This window comes from Protopterus annectens, chromosome 5.part1 (genome assembly GCF_019279795.1).
Source record: "Protopterus annectens isolate FY-2018-M chromosome 5.part1, PAN1.0, whole genome shotgun sequence".
NCBI classification, from domain to species: Eukaryota; Metazoa; Chordata; order Ceratodontiformes; family Protopteridae; genus Protopterus; species Protopterus annectens.
In genome coordinates this window covers 390901699-390912060 of record NC_056736.1, presented here as the reverse complement: position 1 = coordinate 390912060, position 10362 = coordinate 390901699, and positions in this window count along the sequence as shown.

The window sequence follows — 10362 nt, the reverse complement described above, 5'->3', positions numbered from 1 at the left end:
TGCCCTTCAGCAAGCCAAGAGCCAACCAAACCATCACCACGGACGCTCCAGACCAAGGTTGGGGAGCACACATAGAGGACAGATGTATACAAGGGCTATGGTCACAAAGAGAGCTGCACATGCTCATAAACCAAAAGGAATTGCTGGCAGTGATACACGCAGTCAAGGCCTTCAAACCTTTCCTTCAGCAAGGCCACCTGCTCATAAGGACAGACAACACCACAGTCATGTGGTACATAAACAAGCAAGGAGGCACCCATTCATACCCTCTTTGCAAACTGACAATGAACCTATGGGAACTGGCATTGAAACTCAACATACAGCTACAGTCCCAATTAGTGCCAGGGAAAGACAATACACTGGCAGACAGCTTAAGCAGAACTACCATGGATGCACACGAATGGATGCTGCACCCAGACATCTTCTTACAAATCACGCAATCATGGGGAAGGCCGGAAATAGATCTGTTCGCTTCCCCCCTAAATCATCAACTGAAGAAATTCTGCTCAAGGACATACCACCCACAAGCATGGAAAGTGGACGCTCTCTCTTTCAGCTGGAAAGCTCTAACAGTGTATGCTTTCCCACCTCTTCCACTAATGACCAAGGTCCTACTGAAGATCAGGACAGAGCAGCCCAGATTAATCCTGATAGCCCCAAACTGGCCAAGACAGCACTGGTACCCACTGTTAAAGAGCTTGTCACAGACGAAACCATGGCCTCTCCCCCTATGGCCACTCCTACTGACGCAGCACAATTTCAGGACTCTACACTCCAACCTGAAAACCTTGCAGCTAACTACCTGGAGAATACCATGACTCCTCCTCAGGATAACCTATCCCAGAGAGTGAAGGATATTATTATGGAAGCTCGCCAACCTTCCACAAGGAAGGCATATACAGCAAAATGGAAAAGATTTCACACCTGGAACACAGCAAAGGGCCTAGATGTGACTGTGATGAATATGGCATATATACTGGAATATTTGGCAGAATTGTCCCACAGTGGCCTGTCTTACTCTTCCATCAAGATACATGCCTCAGCAATCTCAGCAGAATACAATCTAAATCCACCTGTCTTCTCTCACCCTCTACTAAGACAGTTTCTAAGAGGAATCAAAAACATTAATCCTCCAAGGAAACCACCTCTACCTACTTGGGACCTGAATTTCATGTTGGAAAAACTAACACTTCCTCCCTTTGAACCAGCAGCATCGGCAGATGTACAGTTTTTGTCTTGGAAAACTGCCTTCCTTCTGGCCATAACCTCAGCAAGAAGAGTATCTGAGCTACAAGCTTTAATGGCAGTGCAGCCATTCCTTATCTTTCATCAGGACAGAGTTTCTTTGAGGACCAATCCTACTTTCATGCTAAAGGTGGTATCCAGGGTATCTTTGAACCAAGCTATTCACTTGCCTACATTCTTCCCACAGCCACAAAATAAAGGGGAGAGACTTCTGCACACTCTGGACATACACAGACAACTACGCTACTACTTGGACAGAACTAAAACTTACAGAAAGACTGACCAGTTGTTTGTAGCATATGCTGCTGGGGTACAAGGAAAAGCAATTTCCAAACAGACAATTTCGAAATGGATAGGAAATTGCATTTGTTTTTGTTACTCCTTTCATGGAAAGACTGTGCCAGCTAACATTAGACCTCATTCCACGAGAGCCACAGCCACCACCACAGCCTTCCTAAGAGGGGTGGCTACCAAAGACATTTTAGAAGCTGCTACATGGATCTCCGTGCATACATTTGCCAAGCATTACAATTTGCCTTTATACTCCAGATCCAGAGCAGGTTTTGCTACGGCAGTCCTGCAGGGTATCTTAACTACACCATCCTTCACTTAGTACCTCCACCCCCAGTTTGGCTATGGTATTCTACCCATATGTGATAACTGCAGATGCATCCTTGAAGGACATAGTACAGTTTTGTACCTACCATAAATGTAGATGTCCGATAGGTATGCATCTGCAGTCAGGTTTACCCTCCCTCCTACCCCTCTGTGGTATTCCTAGGGTGCTTACCCCTCTTTTGGCTAGCTGGGGGAATCTTTTATGGTGTATTTGTTTGTATATACATGTATATATATATTTTTGCAAATGTTTGGAATTTTACTGCATTTATCCAAATTTAGCCTTCCTAGAGGGCACCTGGCATCTGGGGCAAGAAAAACTGAGGAAGATGGCGTCGGCTGATGCTTTTATACCCCAGACGCTCTGACGTCGGGGAAAGTGCGACATCAGCCGAGGCCAGACCCAGACTTTGGAATCCGGCCGACCGAAGGGCTGCCTGAGGCAGAACAACCCATATGTGATGACTGCAGATGCATACCTATCGGACATCTACATTTATGGTAGGTACAAAACTGTGCTTTCTCCCTTGGCGTTCGATGTGGAGAGGGTATTGTCGAGGGATTCGAGGCCCCAGGCTCCGACTACGGGTCCACCCTGCACTCTCTCTCAGACGGGCCTCTCTTCCATCACCTGGCCCCAGGGACAGCCTGCGCCTACATCCCAGATGGTTCCCTTAGAGGAACAAGATGTTGTTGGTGAGGCCTCTTCGGACAGCCCCCCCCGAGGAGGTCCCTCACAAACGCAAGTGCAAGAGGAGGCACTTGGACTCACCTGAGTCTTTGACAGAAGACACGGACTTGGAGGAAGGGGAAGGTTCCCCAAGGTCACCCCCCCCCCGAGGACGTCTCCTTCGGAGACATTATGGAAATGCTTCGAATTAGAGGGGGGTGGTCAGCCCAAAAACCTTCCTCGGATGAGTCTTTGTTTCTAGAGGCATTTGACGCAGGCCCATCTACTTCTTGGGTGTCCCCTCCGGCTGATCCCCTGGTAGATTTCATTACTACCAGGGCATGGAAGGAACTGGCTACTTTTGAGCCCATTCCAAAGAGACCGGATAAAATCCTTAGCCCCCCCCCCACTGATAGGACGGTATGGAGCAAGGGTGCTCCTGTAGATGCCATGTTGGTGGCAGCTGCCACCAAGAGGTAACTGGCCCAGGAGAGTTCCTCGGTCCATCCTCCCGACAAGGAGTCTTGGACGATGGACCGCCTGGGGAAGCGGATGTTCACTTCAGCTACCTTCGCTGTAAGGTAGCTGAACTATATGGCACACGTCATACGACTCCAGCGGGATCTCGTCAAGGGATACACCGGGTCGCCCCCAGAGTCCATGTTGACTGAGGATAAGAAGGTATTCTCAGCTCGAATGGCCACTCAAGTCCATATCGAACACTTCTATGCGGCTCCTCTCCCATGCTACGGAAGGAGCCGCTAGAGCTAGCAGAGCAGGCATTGTTTTGAGGCGCCATGCTTGGCTCTGCCTCTGTGATTTTGCGGAACCCTTCAAGGCATCCTTCGCAAATGCCCCGTTTGACGGTTCTTCGCTTTTTGGCAAGACCGTCCGTGACACGCTGGTCCAGAGCGAGAAAGACGGGAAGACGTTTGCCGTCGGAGTACGCTTCTTGGCTCCCCAGAGGTCCTTCTCCAGGAACCAAAGGGGACAGAAGAAGATGTGGTTCCGGAAGTCTCAACAGTCCCGTTTCGCTCCAGACCCCTCGTCCTTCAGAGGCAGAGGAGGACAGGGTGGATGCCGGCCCAGAGGCAGAGGGGGACCTAAGAATTTTGGGTCGAGAGAACCCTTTTCGGATTGGCCCACGCAACAGCCCTGAGGGGTTACCCGACTGCTCCTCTCTGGAGGCAGTCGGGGGATGTTTCTCAAGGCACCTAGCAGTTTGGGAGTCCATTACAACAGATTGCTGGGTGCTTCCAATCATATCCAGAGGTTACAAATTCCCCTTTCTGAATTCCCAATGTCCCACCCAATCAAAAGGAGGCCGCAGAAATAAAGCAGCTGCTAGAAAAAAGAGCGATCCAGCGCGTCCCCCTAGACCAATCCGGATCGGGCTTCTACTCCAGGTTCTTTCTGTTGCCAAAAAAGACGGGGGACTTAAGGCCAATCCTCGACCTGTCCTTACTAAACCTGTCAGTGGCCAAAGAAAAGTTCTGGATGGCAACCATTCAATCCATTCTCCCTCTCACAGGAGATCGACTGGATGTACTCAATAGACCTCAAGGATGCATACTACCACATATTGATGGACAGACTATCCAGAAGGTTTCTCTGCTTCCGGCTAGGAGCCAGTCATTACCAGTTCAGGACCCTCCCATTTGGTCTCACCACAGCCCCCAATGTTTGGCAGTAGTAGCGGCCCACCTGAGACTCCAGAGTGTACAGGTCTTTCCTTACCTGGACGACTGGCTCCTGACCGCCCCCAACAGGCATCTACTATGTTAAGCCAGAGATTACTTCCTCCACCTGGCCTCCCGGCTGGGAATCACAATCAACCTCAACAAATCTTCCCTTCATCCAACCCAGAATTTAGACTTCATAGTAGCCATATTAGACACAAACCTATTGAGAGTCTTCTTAATTCTGGACCGGATTCGTACCCTGAAGCTCCACGTACTGGCCGTGTTACAGTCCTCGGCTACTCCAGCGGAATTGGTTCTGAGGACTCTAGGTTCCATGGCGGCCACGATCAATTTGCTAATTTGCTACCTTTAGCGCGCTTGAACATGAGGATACTACAATGGACGTTGCAGGTACAATGGTCCATCCTGCTACACCCACTGAGTTCACCCATCCCCCCTCAGCAGGGCTTGCAGGAAATCCCTGCTCTGGTGGCTCCAGTCACCGGACCTCCAGGTAGGGCGCCCCTTTTCTATGTCCCCACCTCTATCCACAGTGACCACGGATGCTTCTCGCCTAGGGTGGGGGGGCACTGTATGGGCAGAACCGTCCAAGGCACGTGGACCCATTCAGAGACCTTATTGCATATCAATGTCCTAGAGATGAGTGTGGTGCTTTTGGCATTGCAAGCACTCCAGGCCCTTCTTCCCTTAGGGACAGTTGCAATTCAGACAGACATGTCAGTAGTCTGGTATATCAACAAACGGGGGAACCAGATCCTATCCATTTTGTCGAGAGGCCATGAGAGTTTGGAATTGGGCGATCTCCACCAACCGCTTTCTCATAGCGACGCACATTCCGGGTCAGTCGAACATTTTGGCAGACAAGCTGAGTCGAACTATCCTCTCACCGTACAAGTGGTCTCTGAACCCCAGGATAGTGAAGCAAATCTTCCTCAAGTGGGGTCAACCTTGCTGCAATCTCTTCACGTCTCCTTCGGACGCAAAGTGCGGCAACTACTTCGCTCTAATTCCCCCACCAGGGGAATCCCCCAGAGATGCTCTGGTGCATGTTTGGCCATCCGGTCTACTCTATGCTTATTCTCCTCTTCCCCTAATGCTAAAATTCTTGCAGAAAGCCCATGGGTTGGTGAGCAGAGTGATCCTCATAGCCCCATTCTGGCCTCGTCAAACATGGTTCCCATGCCTATGGTCTCATCTAGTGAATCCTCCATGGATTCTAGATCCCACCCCGGATCTGATCTCTCACCCACTGGGTTTACCAACCCCGAACCTGGACAACCTCAAGCTCACAGCTTGGCTGATCCAGTTCCAGTAATAGTTAGGACTCCCGGTATCTCGTCCCCAGTTAAGGCTATTTTAGTGGCCGCTCATGAACCTACGAAAAAGGTTTATAACAGCAAATGGAAACACTTTACTATCTGGGTGGATCATAGGAAGTTGGATCCCTTTACAGCTCCCATACCAGCGGTGTTAGAATTTTGTCATCCAAGGTGCTAGCTCTTCCATGGTCAAAGTCCAGTTGGCTGCGATTTTCCATCATCATGTGGGAAGTGATCTTGGTTCCTTAGCATCTTCCAAATTATGTAACACCACCTTAAAAGGTACCTTCCTCTTAAGGCCTCCGGTGAAAGACGCAGTCCATCCATGGGATTTAACCCTTGTTCTCCAGTCCTTGACTGCCCCTCCGTTTGAACCCGCAGCCTCAGTGGATCTGAAATACTTATCTTGGAAGACGGCCTTTCTCGTCGCTATCACTTCGGCTAGAAGGGTTTTGGAGCCCCAAGTCCTTGGCGCCAACCTTCCATACTTGGTCTTCCATAAAGATAGAGTTTCCCTCAGAACCAATCCCTCCTTTACCCAAAGTTGCTTCTGAGTCCAATATTAATCAGTCTATTAATTTACCAGTTTTCTTTCCAAATTATCAAAACAAGGGTGAATACAAATTACATTCTCTGGACGTACATAGGCAATTGAGATTCTACTTGCACAGGACCGCTGAACATAGGCAATCTGAGCAACTCTTCATATCCTTTGCAAGACCCTCTTTGGGCAAACCAGTATCAAAAGTTACATTGTCCAGATGGATTTACCAATGTATACTTCGTGCATATAAGAGTTCTGGTTGACCTGAACCTGAAAGAGTCCACGCTCATTCTACCTGATCGATTTCTACTTCTGCTGCCTTTTGCTTCAGAGTATCCTTGGATGACATTTGTTCAGCAGCCACTTGGGCTTCATCCCATACTTTCATTAACTATTACAAGTTGGATCCAATTTCCAGAGGGAGAGCATCCTTCGACTCTGCAGTGCTCTGGAATATCCTTCCATGAGGACCCCCCCCCCAAGTTTGGGTAGCTGGGGACTTTGTCCCACAGGTTGATGGACAAATGAAGTTAACTACTTCAGATAAAGAAGTTATGTACTCACCATAACGTTCCATCTGAGTAGGTAAACTTCATTTGTCAGCAACCAACCCCCCCTCCATCCCCCTAACCCTATAGTGTGTCCTAGAAGGATTCCTTGTCCTTTTCTCCGGATAACACCAGGTTAAGTGTTGCAGGTGATCCTTTGTTGTAATATGCTGTTTTACTATAGCAAACTCGATCTGAGGTCAGAGAGGGATGGCAGGGGATTAGCTGTTTGAAGCTGTCGGCGCAGATCCGATATGGATCCAATACCCACAGGTTGCTGACAAATGAAGTCCAGGAGGTCCACACTTTGTTTCTGCTAATAATTTTGTGTCTTGTATCATTGGACAGCCATGGTGCAACTTTACTGGTTCTGATAGTGCGTGGGGAAGCATGGTTATCCAGGATAGCAAGAAATGTAGAGTTAAAGTATGAGACCACTTCATCTAGTGGAAGTAGCCATAGGTTGGACCCAGTCACATGTTTTAAGTTCATTCTGAAATTTAGTCTGAATAAAGTTCTTGCAACTTCTAATGGTTTTAAAGGAATATTTTGAGGGATGTAATTTCTTTTTCTGATTATATAGGTCAGGAAGTGATCACTAAAGTCCTCGGGTAGGATGCTGGATTTATATATCTGGGGTAGGTTGTTTATTAATATCCAGTCTAGAATACTTTCCTTTTTGTTAGGATTATTGATTCTGGTTGGGGAAGATATCATCTGGGAGAAGCCATGCACATTTATATGGGTGGAGGGGAAGTAGCTAGTAGCAGCTCCTCCTGATTTATATGCAGGAGGAACTGCTATTAGTTTACCTAGCCATAAAAGCCTTTCAGCAGAATTTAAACCCTGGGACTTTACAGATTTAGACAGAACACCACAGTGATGTATATAAACAAGATGCAGGGTTTCCTTTCCTACCCTTTGTGCAGTCTTACAAGGAAGATTTGGATTTTTGTTTAAGAACCAAGACTGGATCTCATAGCATCTTACATTCCTGGATAGAACAATACCCTGGCAGGTTCTCTAAGCAGCGATCTTCTAGATCTCAGTGTAGGAGTACTGAAGAGAGAAGTGTTCCTGGACCTAACTGCAGTGTGGGGGGGAGCCTCAGAAAACCTGTTTGCATCTCATCAGAACAGGCAGCCACAAAAGTTCTGTTTCAGAACTCAGCAAACAGGGACTTTGAAAATAGATGCTTTCTCTTTCAGATGGCTGTACCTATTGTATGCATCATCCTCCATGCCTCTGATTCCCAGGGTACTGATAAAAGTTAGAGTGGGCAGACCCGACATGATCTTTCTGGCCAAGGCAACACTGGTTTTCCCTTCCCTTGACTCTCACAAGGGGCGATTCCACATCCTACCTCAGGAAATTGAGCTCAGTCAAGCCAAGGGATCTGTATTCCATCCTCACCTAGCCACACTGAGTTTAACAGCCTGGATTGTTTGGTTTTGACACCAAGAAATGTCACCTACCCCAAGGACATGCTTTGCTTTCTAAAGGAAGCAAGCAAACCCAATGCCAGAAAATCACACCTGGCAAAATGGAAGAGGTTTTTCATCTTGTCAGAGCAAGAACAGTGATCCATCTCAGGTAGATATAATTCAATCTTGGAGTACCTTACAGGTACTACTCCAGTATTAATGTACATGCATCTGCCATATCAGCTTGCCTTCACTGTTCTCCACCTGTCTGCTCACACCCCTATGTGAATTTTTTCCTAAAAGGGGTCATTAACTTAAAATCATCCAGGAGCCATATTCCTTCCTGGGATCTAAATGTGATAGAGAAACTCACCTTACCCCCCTTTTGAACCTGCTGCCTTTCCCTCTAAAGATGCTCACTTTGTCTAGAGTAACCCTCAGAACAAACCCATCTTTTATGCCTAAGGTGGTATCAGAACTTAACTTAAACTAGGCTTTCCACCTGACAGTCTTCTTTCCATATCCACAGAAGAGAGCAGAACAAGTCCTTCATTCCCTGGATATACATAGGCAAATCATGTACTATCAAGACAGGAGAAAAAAACCCTAATAGAGCAGAGCAATTAATGGTGGCTTTTGCAGAGGATAGAGGGGGCAGACCTGTCTCCAAACCATTTCCAAATGGATGGTCAACTGCATTAAGTTCTGTTACTCCCACCAGGGCAAAAAAACTATCTGGTCATATTAAAGCCCACTCCATCAGGCACAGGGAAACTACCAATTTACTCAGGAGTCCCTACCCAGGACATCCTAGTGGCAGCCACATGGAAAGCTGCACACCTTTAAAAAACACTGTAATCTAGTCAAGATCTCTAGGGCTGGAGCACTTTTCACTACTACCATCCTGTGAAGCATTATTTCCTAGAGTCATACAGATGCTCTACCATCCAATTGTTTGTTTTAGGAGCCCATCCAAAAATCAGTACTGCAATAATGACTACAAATAACATAATACAGTTGTGTCACACTTATAATTGCAGATGTTTGAGCAGATCAGTACTACAGTATATATGCCCATTCTCCAACCCCTCATCTGTAGACTACTTTTCTCCTTTCTGGGTGCAAAGGGGTAGAGGAGCTCACTGCAAATATGTGATCTTTCTCATTCAGGTTCAGACCACTGAGGGGGTTGTGCCATCTTCAGGCATCAGGCTGTTTGTTCAGTGCTCAGAAAGATCTAAAGATGGTGCCAACAGGCACCCTTATACCCTGACTTCCAAACATTGGTCTTTGGATGTCTTTTAGCTAGGAATTATGCAAAGTGTGTTAAAATCAGGCCTGTTGCAGGCTTCTGCATGGCAGGAAGACAAGAATCAGTACTGCAATATTGATCTACTGTAAAATCTACAATCATGGTAAATGGGACACAACTGTACTGTATGTTGCATTCAATCTGAAGGCAACTGTAAATATTGTGTGAAACAGAATGTTTCTTTTCATTTGACACTCTGAGACTTATTTGCAGTGAAACCAACAAATGTGCTGTTTAATGAATTTTCCTTGGATTTGTGGAATAGTTGCAGTCTATAGTATTAGGTCTTTGTCTTGGGACTCCAGCATACAACAGTTTTAAAGTGTGGTTTTAGATGTTAGTGGGAGTGGTTAGTGTGTGGATGAGATGACTGCCCACTGACAAGTATGAAGACAGCATAGCAGAAGGAAAATATGTACATGTGTTTAACTTTGAGGTCCCCTGAATAGTGGATTGAATACTTGGCCTTTTATAATCAACAAAGCTAACAAGTATACCCATTCAGGGTTCATATCAACTCGCCAAATGTATCTTTGGCAAACATAAAAAATGTTCACTGAAACTACCTTCAGCAAGCATCCAAGGAAAGATTTTTTTTTCCAGGTGGGGCAAGCCTCCCTCCTCCCCCAAACATACATGTACCCAACTCCAAGGTTGCACAACAATGGAGAAAGCTAACTTCAGTTTCAGTGAATGTAGTTTCAACAAATGTGCTACAATAATTTCACATTCAACGAAGTTATCCTTGGTGATCTGACTCGCTGCTGCCCATTCACATGGTATCTTGTTAGTTGGACAGTTTGCATCGCCTGGCTTTGATGTCTACTGTAAATATTCTGACTGGGAGACCAACTGTTCATTGCAGCATACGCAACACTCCATCTCAAAACATAAATTATCACCAGTGACCTGTCATGGTAGCTAGTCTCGAGTTGTCTTACCCTGTTTTTCCAAGTTGCTTGTGATACACTCCCATACA